At 42.1% G+C, this 10,064-nt stretch overlaps 2 non-coding genes across 2 annotated transcripts; both read right to left on the reverse strand.

Moving 5' to 3' along the window:
- Positions 1 to 9,170: 9,170 nt before the first annotated feature.
- Positions 9,171 to 9,243, reverse strand: trnar-ccu (transfer RNA arginine (anticodon CCU)). The gene has a single exon. It is a non-coding gene; the product is annotated as a tRNA-Arg (tRNA).
- Positions 9,244 to 9,991: 748 nt separating this feature from the next.
- trnar-ccu (transfer RNA arginine (anticodon CCU)) lies at positions 9,992 to 10,064 on the reverse strand. The gene has a single exon. It is a non-coding gene; the product is annotated as a tRNA-Arg (tRNA).

Here is a 10,064-nt window from a genome sequence, read left to right on the forward strand (position 1 = left end):
CACCATCATGGCCTGGAAAACAAAATCTGGAAGTAAAATCAAACTCCATACCTGTAAACAATTGTATCATAAGGACAAGAAGCATTCAACATCAGCAAGACAAGTGTCATGTGCAGGTTTTCTCAAATCAGTAAACTACAATTATTTTCATAAGTCGCCTCAGACATGGATCACCCCATCTACTCAGGCAACATTAATGTAATCGGTGACTGCTCTTAAGCAAAGTCACTCCACTTATATATTACTATGGGCTCAAAAGTGGCCAGCTAATGAGCCCATATCAAACTATCCCAGAAACACTGTATCTCTTATTTGTTTTACTCATGTCACTTGTCCGTTTCAGCTGAATCCTCCACAGCATTCTCAAAGAAACTAACATTAGCAATACACATTGACTGTAGTCAGACAGAGGTCAGACACAGGTCAACAGGTTCCAGAGGTGCCATAAAAACACCATAAAGTCAACCCTAGCTGTGGAAAGAAGTAACACCAGTTCTCAACACAGGAAATTTCACACATGTTATTCACATTATCAAAGTAACCTTCACATTTTCCCATCAACACAATGCAACAGCATCACCACTCATAACCTGTAAACACAGTTTTCCTCACACATAAACCCAGAAATCCTGTAGTAGGAAAAAACATCAACCAGTTGTCCTGGTATAAATCGCATCATCAATTCACATGAAGAACTGGCATGCTGTAAGAAAAGAAAATGCAAATATTAGTGCTTGCGCAGGCGTATGCATACTTTGTCACAGTTATCTCTGTGAGCAACTCAAGCCTATGAATAACACACCTGATAAATGCACAGACACAGAAAATGGCATTTAAAAGGTTAAATCATCATGCAACCTCGAGTGTTGCTGTCATCTTTCTGCTCCTGTAAAAGGAAACACATGGGTTCATCTGCACCTTTGTCAGGTGGGGGTTAGCTTCACACAATCATGTTCAGTCAGTCAGTCAGTTATTTTAAAATTCTTACTCATTCACTCAGTGGTTCCTTCTTTTGCTAATTGTGGAAATTATCATCGCATTCGTTTCCACGCTCAGCAAAACGACGTTATTTCAAAAAGAAAAATAATTTAGACTGGATTTCCTCGTTGAATCCTTTTTGGGGGGGACTCTCATTTCCTAATTGTCCCAAATAAGTGGCTTTCTCCTGAACCCATTTTAAATGTGGAGAAACCCACTTGCAACAATTTTCTTGACGACGTGTAACGCTTTTAATTCCCGACTTGCAGATCTGCTCAAAGAAAAGAAATTCACAAGCAAAAATCAGTGCTTGTTCAAAAATGAAAAATAAAAAATAACAGAGATTATCAAACCAAACTCTCAGTGCACTGTGAAAGTATCAAAATAAAAAGGCCTTGTTAAGTCATGACACAAACTCCTCATCATCTTCACAACAGGAGAAGAATCATCAGCTAGATTCACTCCAAACCAACCATCAACTGCACAACACACAACATAACCCTAATGTCATATTAGCTATGAGTTTAATCACCCGGTCTGTGCTCTTCACTCATTTAAGCCACAGATCTATTTTATTCAATTTTTCCTTTTTTCCCTTCATCATAAAACATGTGACATGCTGTCATGCACTTCACAAAAGACGTTTGTTCTGATGTATTCAGAGTTGTGTATCTAAATACAGGATTCACTCGCACATCAAAACAGGAAACTCAGTGTTTTAGAGTCTCCACTCAACACACAACAACTCCAACACATCTCATTCACTCATACTAGAATTCAGTCACCTTTCATTAATCTAAAACCGATCAACTAATTTGCATATCAGCTATTAACCCACTAAGTTGACAGGACGACAGAAAAGCATGTTCAAAATAGTATCACAAAAGACAATTTACCTCATACAGTAAATTACATGTGCTGCCTCAATCAAGCAGGAAGCTTCTCCCAATTTACCATTTTAACAACTAAATTTATTGTCTGATCACTGGTTGGTCAAACCAGGATCTTTTTTCCCACAAAAGTTAAACTGTTGTCCTGCAACCTGGAGAGTCAATTTTTTGCATTGGATAAATTCAGTATTTAATAACAAGTGTCTGCTAAATTGACACTATTTTAACACTGATGAAAGATAACAAGCTAATTTTCATTGCATGGGTTTGTGTTATTAGGCAGGTCTAATGCATGTCTGTGGAGCTGCATCTCCAGCAGAGCATGTTCTTAAAGCTGCCTTTCCTACACACTTCTCTGCTATTATTTAATCATTTCTTAACTAATGTGCTATGAGTCTTCATGAGTCATTTTGTGTTTGGAATTGTTAGTAGGGTTAATGCATGTTCTGCTTGTGTGTGTGTGATTTTGTATATGTTTCTATTTTCGCAATGTTTCAGACTCCGTCTCAATTTTCCAACTTAAGCAGTCAGTTTTCTTTTCCCCAGGTTTGCTAACCCAAATTTTGATTTCCCACATTAAATAATTCCTATGTGTTCTCACCTAGTCTTCTCACTCTGTTGTCCTCTCACTCTTTTGTCCTCTCCCACTTCAACAGTCCCGGCAGTTCTCCTTCAGCTTTGTCCTGTCTAGTAGCTGAAGTGCTGCTGCTGCCTTCTTGGGCGACTTCTTAGCAGCTGCTGCCGGTTTCTTGGCTTTGGCCGCGGCGGGCTTCTTGGCTTTGCTCTCAGTAGCCTTGTTCATCTTGAAGGATCCGGAGGTCCTGGTGCCCTTGGTCTGCACCAGAGTGCCCTTCGCCACCAGGCTCTTGATGGCGGTCTTGACACGGGCCTTGTTCTTGTCCACATCGTAGCCTCCGGCAGCCAGAGCCTTCTTGAGAGCGGCCACAGACAGGCCGTTGCGCTCCTTGGAAGCGGCCACGGCTTTCACAATCAGCTCGCCCACGCTGAGGCCGACCTTCTTGGGCTTGGAAGTCATCGTCTTCTTCTTCTTGGCCTGAACCTCGGCGCAGGGCGCAGGGCGTGTTTATGATGGAGCCTTTCCCACCACAGCGCTGGCACGTTGAACGCATCATGAAGGGTCCATTTCTTTCATGTCGCTAGCCGCATGTGGCTTGCCCAAGTCACTCAGTCCTTTTTGAGCATTTCAACATGCTGCCGCCGCAGACCCTGGCCTCAGATCCAGCAAGTTTAGCGCGCTGATCTCCAAAAAAGTCCCGAAGGCCAGAAAGACGTCAAATAAGTGTCTCGTGCTGAGAACTCAAACAAAAACTCCTCTTCACGCTGCCATCTTGCTCGCCCCTCCGTGAAATTCAACCAATCAGACAGGAAGATGGGTTTGCTTTCTTCTTCTGCTGCTGTTTATCCACATTGCTGCTGCTTTGCTGGGACTTTTTGTGCTCAGGACTTGCTGCTGTCTCTTTATCATGTTATTGCTTTGGAGCTGCATTCCTTATCTTCAGGGAGGAGTGAGCTCGCTTGTGAGGTTGAGAAACACATGGCACTGTAAATAAGTCAGCCAGAAACTTGGCCTGCATGTTTCCAATGATGTTAAACTATAACTTTCTTCCGACTGCTGCATGTGGAAAATTGATTCAGGTCTGCTTTTCACCTGAAAGTGACAAACTAAGACATGTTCATTATTATCATCACTGCTTAATCAACACACATCTCTCTCTCTCTCTCTCTGTCTGTGTTTGTGTGAACAATCCTTTCTTAAAAGCAGAAAATGACATTGTAGTTGTTTTTCGGCTGATCAACACAAAACCTTTTTCCTATGATTATTTTTCATCTACAATATAAATTCTCTCTCTTTTTCACTCTTCTTTTTTTTTTTTTTTAAATAGCTGGTGACCTGCAAAATCACCGCTCTCACTCACAATCAGAGGCAATCACTTTTGCACAGTGCACAAAAACACTGTGATGTCAGACACATTCACACTCACTTTTTCATCTGCATAAATAAACCATATGGCTGGAGATATGTGCCATGGTGATCCATAAGCATGATCACCAGTTTATTTAATTATTTTTAATCCAACAAAACAAATAAACAAAAACATGATGCTGATGCTACACACACACACGAGTCAAGGTGCAGAAAAACTGCTCATGGAAACGCTGCACACTCTCTGTTTCCCTCTCTTTGAGTAGTTCTCAGACAGCTCTTGATCTGATAATGTGTAGCTTGCTCATCAGCTCAAAAAACAAAAACAAAACTGCAACGCGACATCACACAGTAGTTGCATGCTCTGCCCACAGTGGCAAAGTCTTACACTTACATATTCAACACAGCTTCTCCATCATGTATTTTTAGATGTTTCATACAGGGTTGAGCATATTAGTTGTTTTCACAGGTGTGCTCCATATCTCAACAATGGCTCATAACAAGACGACCGTCTTCCACACAGGTCAAGTGCCTCTATGCACTTCATGAGTTTAAATATTTACCTATATCACTTCACCTCACATGTCATTGTACTGAATTTAAGCAACCACAAGCTTAATGTAGATTACTTTTAACAACTATCCACCTCAATTAAATCTATGGTCTGGCACACAGGCTGCTGTCGATCAGGGCAAGCTAAAGAATAAACATTGTGTCAGCAAGGGGTGGGGGGAAAGCCATTCACCAGAGCATATCTTAAGTGCTGCTGATGTGGGCTGGCCTTCTCCACAGCTCTCCAAGGCTGGTGTGTTTTCTGAAAACTTCTAACATTTGAATCTCTTCCATTTATAAGCCTGCGATTAACCGCACGGCTCAGGTCCGCGTGACCGCGCTCGCGTGAACCCGCGCAGCTGTGGAGCCGTCGCTCTCTCTCTTTTTTACATAAATACTTTGTGCTGCCAGGAGCAAAGTCCAGCACAAACGTCTGTCTCCCTCCGACTCACTCTTGGTTGCTTAGAAACCCATGATAACAACAACAGTCGGTGTCACAGACCACATGTTCTGCTCCGCACACACTCACACACAACAACAACAACGACGATGACGACAATGACAACAACACAAAATAGGCCTACTGTCCAGCACAATCTGGACCCCGCGGAACTTCTCAACACCCCACTGAGCGGTGGAGAACTCACTACAGTACCCCACACAGCGGTCTGTATTTCGCCCCACTAAGACGGCGAACCAAAAAAAGTTCGAACTGCGCAACTCTGCGACTTAATGCTTCTGTACAAAAACCCCCACTGAGCGGCTTTGTACATCGCCCCACTTAGACGGCGAATTTTAGCCCCACTGAGCGGCCACGGACAACGCCCCACTGAGCGGCGAAGACGTAATTTTAGCCCCACTAAGCGGCCACGGACAACGCCCCACTGAGCGGCGAAGACGTACAGTTATAGAGTTGGACTCTAAACTTACTCGGTGTTGCTTAGCGTGTAATATCAGCCTCGAATCCCGCCAATCGCCATTCATCGAGGAGAAAAGACATACAGCGAATCCACAGGAACTTCCTGGCTGACGTCAGTCTTTCAGCGTGCCTCTCCTCCCCTCGGTGAATGCGATTCCAGGGCTCCGGCATCGAAGGACCAATTAATGATAGGTTTGTAGCATAAACCTATTCGCTGGAACGTTAAGACAATATAATTACACTGCAAGCAAGACACAAGTAGGCAAACTTCTTCATGGTACTCGTGCACGGGAGAGAACCGGACAGGCACCGTTCCTTCGCTTGACCCCAGTAGCTCTCGTCCATTCTCCCGTACCACTGTTCTTTTATTGAGGTTACATGAATATGCATAAGTTCATTAACATATGACGTCTACATACACACAAAGAGTACCTTGCCTGTGTGTGTGTGTGTGTGTGTGTGTGTGTGTGTGTGTGTGTGTGTGTGTGTGTGTGTGTGGACTGCTGATCAAAGGGTCAAACATCCTTGGTCAGGAAGAGGGTAGCCTCCCCCTCACCCTAGATGGTTCATCCTAGATAACACGGTGAGGAAGTCCTGCAGTTCATCTAAACAAAGAGCACTTAGACTAGAACAGACGCAACTACGTTAATCCTACCATAAAATAATAAGACACGGTATGACCTCTCATGCTCCCAAAGTGCTGTCTAATACACACAAAGTTTGCAGACTATCAAGGATCAAAACCTCTACCAATCTACAACTAATTACAAAACTCTAAGCATATATAAGTAAATATTTCTAAGCATAAATGACAATCAACAATACAAATCTAACACTGTGCATTGAGTTCAACTTCTATTTTGTGTTAAAGCAAAAGCAAACACTGCAATGTTGACTCATGATCAAAGTGCAGCAGCACTGAAATAAATCACACAGGAGAAATTTTACAAATTTCACACCATCTTTTACATTTCCAGTGTTCTCATACCAGTCCATTACTGTATACATGCTGCAAAAAATATACAAGTGCATTTGTATCACAGTCTATTTAAGCTCAATGCAAAGCTCACTGCCTGGTAAATATAGAGAATTTAACTGACTAAACTGACATGTTGTCATCCTTTTCACATGCTACATAACTACTCTTTGTAAATAGGCCTACATACTAACTGCATCATACGGAAGACTATTTGAACGTTGACACTGAGGATTGGAAAATGTTATTCCCATGTTAACCTTGATTCTGTGATATTTAAATGAGAAGTTAATAAACAATAATCAGATGTAAGTACATTCAAGCAGAAATAAGAACCTCCAAGTACCTGTTAAACTGTGTTATTTGTCAAATGACAATTTTTAAAAAATCTTTAATCAAAAATAAATAAATAGGTGATTCTACCCTTTGGAAAAAGGCAAGCATTTTACCCTTATTTAAGTGAATAAGCTTAAATAAACTAACATTCCAAAATGCACAATCTGCTGCCTACCTGCATCATGAGCACCTGCGTCACGCCGTAACTGCATGTTATGTAAATATGTTCTTTCAGGTGTCATGGTCTTATACTAGAGCTGGGCGATATGAGATTTTTTCATATCACGATATGTTTTTTTCATTTCAGGCGATAACGATATCTATCACGATATAAGCCAAATAACTATATTTGTAAGATTTAAATGTGCCGTTGCTCACAAGTAAAATGTGAAATAATCAGCAGCTTGTTTTTAAATATTTATTTCCCATAATAAGTTCAACAGGGTAGATGTACTTAAGGAACATGAGACTTTTTCAGATAAATAAAGGCAAATATTGCAAACTACACAAAAGGCAGCCGCTAAAGCGTTTAAGTTTCAAAATAGAACAAACGAAACAGACTAAATTGTCAATTCCACTTAGAAACAAAATATAAATTCTAAAAATAAATCTTAGTTTGTTTTACAGAAGAACAGACAAAACTGACTAACTTTTGTCAATATCAAATAAACTGAGAACTAAAAGGAAATTCTCAATCTCTCCTTGTTGCATAGCTTAGCTTTTCAAACAGTTTTAACAGTTACTTTAGTCTGACAAAAGCCGAATGACGAATTAGCGCTTCCAGTCAGAGACTGAGGCTACGTCCACACGTACACGGGTATTTTTGAAAACTGAGATTTTCCGTTTTCGTTTTAAAAATAATCCCGTCCACACATAAAGGCAGAAATGAAGGAAAACGCTGCTATGAACATGCCAAAGCAGCAGGTGGCGCTAGATTCCTAACCGTGCAGAAATGTTGGCCAATCAGAAGTCTAGAAGCCTCGGTGGGAAAAAGTAAACAAAGCTGCGGCATAGAAGCAGAACTGAGTCGTATGTGTGGAGGGACAGTAACTGTGTGTATATGTAAGCATTTAAACACTGCAGAGAGTAGAATTAACAGTAACAGTATTGTAGAAATTCATTTCACCGAAACAATAACGCGGCGCACAGTGTGACGCATGCACCAGTTTATTGTATTTCCAGACTTGCTTTCAGCACAATTTACAGTGCACGCTACTCTGTTTTTTGTCAGACTTGAAATAGCCGAAATACCTTCACACTACGGAACCTCTTTGGCTCTTCCGTTCGACAATCTCTCCGGCATTGGAACCATCATCTGTTTTCTCTTCGGTCACGCTCGGTTGATTTTTCTAGTCGGCACACTCATTTCCTCCATTATGCGCTGGCTCCATTACCCGCTGGCTGCTTCCCAAACAAACACACGTGCGGCTTGGCACTTGTGCTGTACGTAACAAGTCACGCGACGTGACGCTGCGGCTGTGATTGGTTCAGCTCTGCGCTACTGAATTTGGATCGGCTGACCTTTTTTTTTTTTTTTTTTTTTTTAAGAGGACAAGAGCGGCGAGGTCTATCGCGATAGCTTAATTTCTCTATCGAGTAAAAGTTATATCGCGATACATATCGTTATCGTTCTATCGCCCAGCTCTATCTTATACCAGACTTTTTTTTTTTTGGTTTTTTTTTTAACAGGCACTATTGACTCGGTAGATGTTGCACCAATCAGATCCATCAACTGAGGTAATCTACCTGTTAACATCAGGCTCATGTCATTGATTGGTTTTAGGTTTAGTATTAAGGTACAGGGACTGGAAATGTTTGTTAGTGCAGTAATCAAAAGGGCCAGTTTAGTAGAAAGTGATTAATATATTGCAGTTATTAACAAGAATGCAAGAGGAGCATTGGTTTCTTTTTTATTTATTTTTTTTAGTAATTTAATTAATACTTTAGTTTGAAATTCATAAAGCTCATGTCCATCAAACATATAACACCATTACCATTTGAGAAATGAAAAACGCAACATTGTTGCCATTAAGCATGACAAGTATCTAGCTGACAGGATAAAGGTATGTTTATTTATCTACAGTTCTGTTCTTTTAATTACTTTTAGTTCCACTAAAAGAGGGGGAGTAGCAGAAGAATGTGTGACGTGCTCAAACACAGCTGGATCAAATGCTTGAATTAGCTCTTCAGCATGGCATCAAGTTTGGCAAAGGCCTGACAACAAGCCATTCATTTGATTCAGGTGTGTCAGAACAAGGATGCATCTAAAAGCTAAAGAAAAAAAGTAGTTCTCCAGGACTGGAGTTGGAGTCCCTGTTGCTAGGCTCTATGTACAAATAAGAAGTGGCCTTTGGTGATCGGGGGCAGTTATCGTACATGACTGACTCACTCGGTGCCTGTACTACAGGGTTACTTGTCTGCATTTTTGGGGGGAACAGGACCTGACTGTCGTCTGTTTTTGGACACAGTTCAGAGAATCGGGCCATCCAAAACTCATAGCAGAGAATGGTTTCAATCCATCGACCTCTGGGTTATGGGCCCAGCACGCTTCCGCTGCGCCACTCTGCTGGACAGCACCCCAGATGGGACTCGAACCCACAATCCCTGGCTTAGGAGGCCAGTGCCTTATCCATTAGGCCACCGGGGCAGATGAGCGCTTGACTTCCTTTCTTTGGAGGTTGTTTCGGGGTTCGAGTGAGAGCCATGGTTTCAAGCTGGTTTTTAGTTCAAAGATGAAGCTGTATTTAAGAACATTTGAGAAACGCTGAGAAAATAAATTACACTCTGGGCAACTCAGTGTCCAGAACGCTGGCCAGCCAACACGCTGTGCTTATTGCTCCACTTTATTTGGGGGCGTTTATGTTGTCTGTTGAGACTTGTGAAAACACATGAAGACCAGAGAGTACCAACGATTTGAATCACTGAATCTAGTTCCACTAAAAGAGGGGGAGTAGCAGGAACATGTGTGACGTGCTCAAACACAGCTGGATCAAATGCCTGAATTAGCTCTTCAGCATGGCATCAAGTTTGGCAAAGGCCTGACAACAAGCCATTCATTTGATTCAGGTGTGTCAGAACAAGGATGCGTCTAAAAGCTAAAGAAAAAAAGTAGTTCTCCAAGACTGGAGTTGGAGTCCCTGTGCTAGGCTCTATGTACACATAAGGAGTCGCCTTTGGTGATCGGGCGCAGTTATCGTACATGACTGACTCACTCGGTGCCTGTACTACAGGGTAACTTGTCTGCGTTTTTGGGGAAAAGGACCTGACTGTCGTCTGTTTTTGGACACAGTTCAGAGAATCGGGCCATCCAAAACACATAGCAGAGGATGGTTTCGATCCATCGACCTCTGGGTTATGGGCCCAGCACGCTTCCGCTGCGCCACTCTGCTGGACAGCACCCCAGATGGGACTCGAACCCACAATCCCTGGCTTAGGAGGCCAGTGCCTTATCCATTAGGCCACCGGGGC

Source organism: Diplotaxodon limnothrissa, linkage group LG23 (genome assembly GCF_057381915.1).
Source record: "Diplotaxodon limnothrissa isolate DT_005_m linkage group LG23, D_limnothrissa_male_GT1.1, whole genome shotgun sequence".
Taxonomy (NCBI): Eukaryota; Metazoa; Chordata; class Actinopteri; order Cichliformes; family Cichlidae; genus Diplotaxodon; species Diplotaxodon limnothrissa.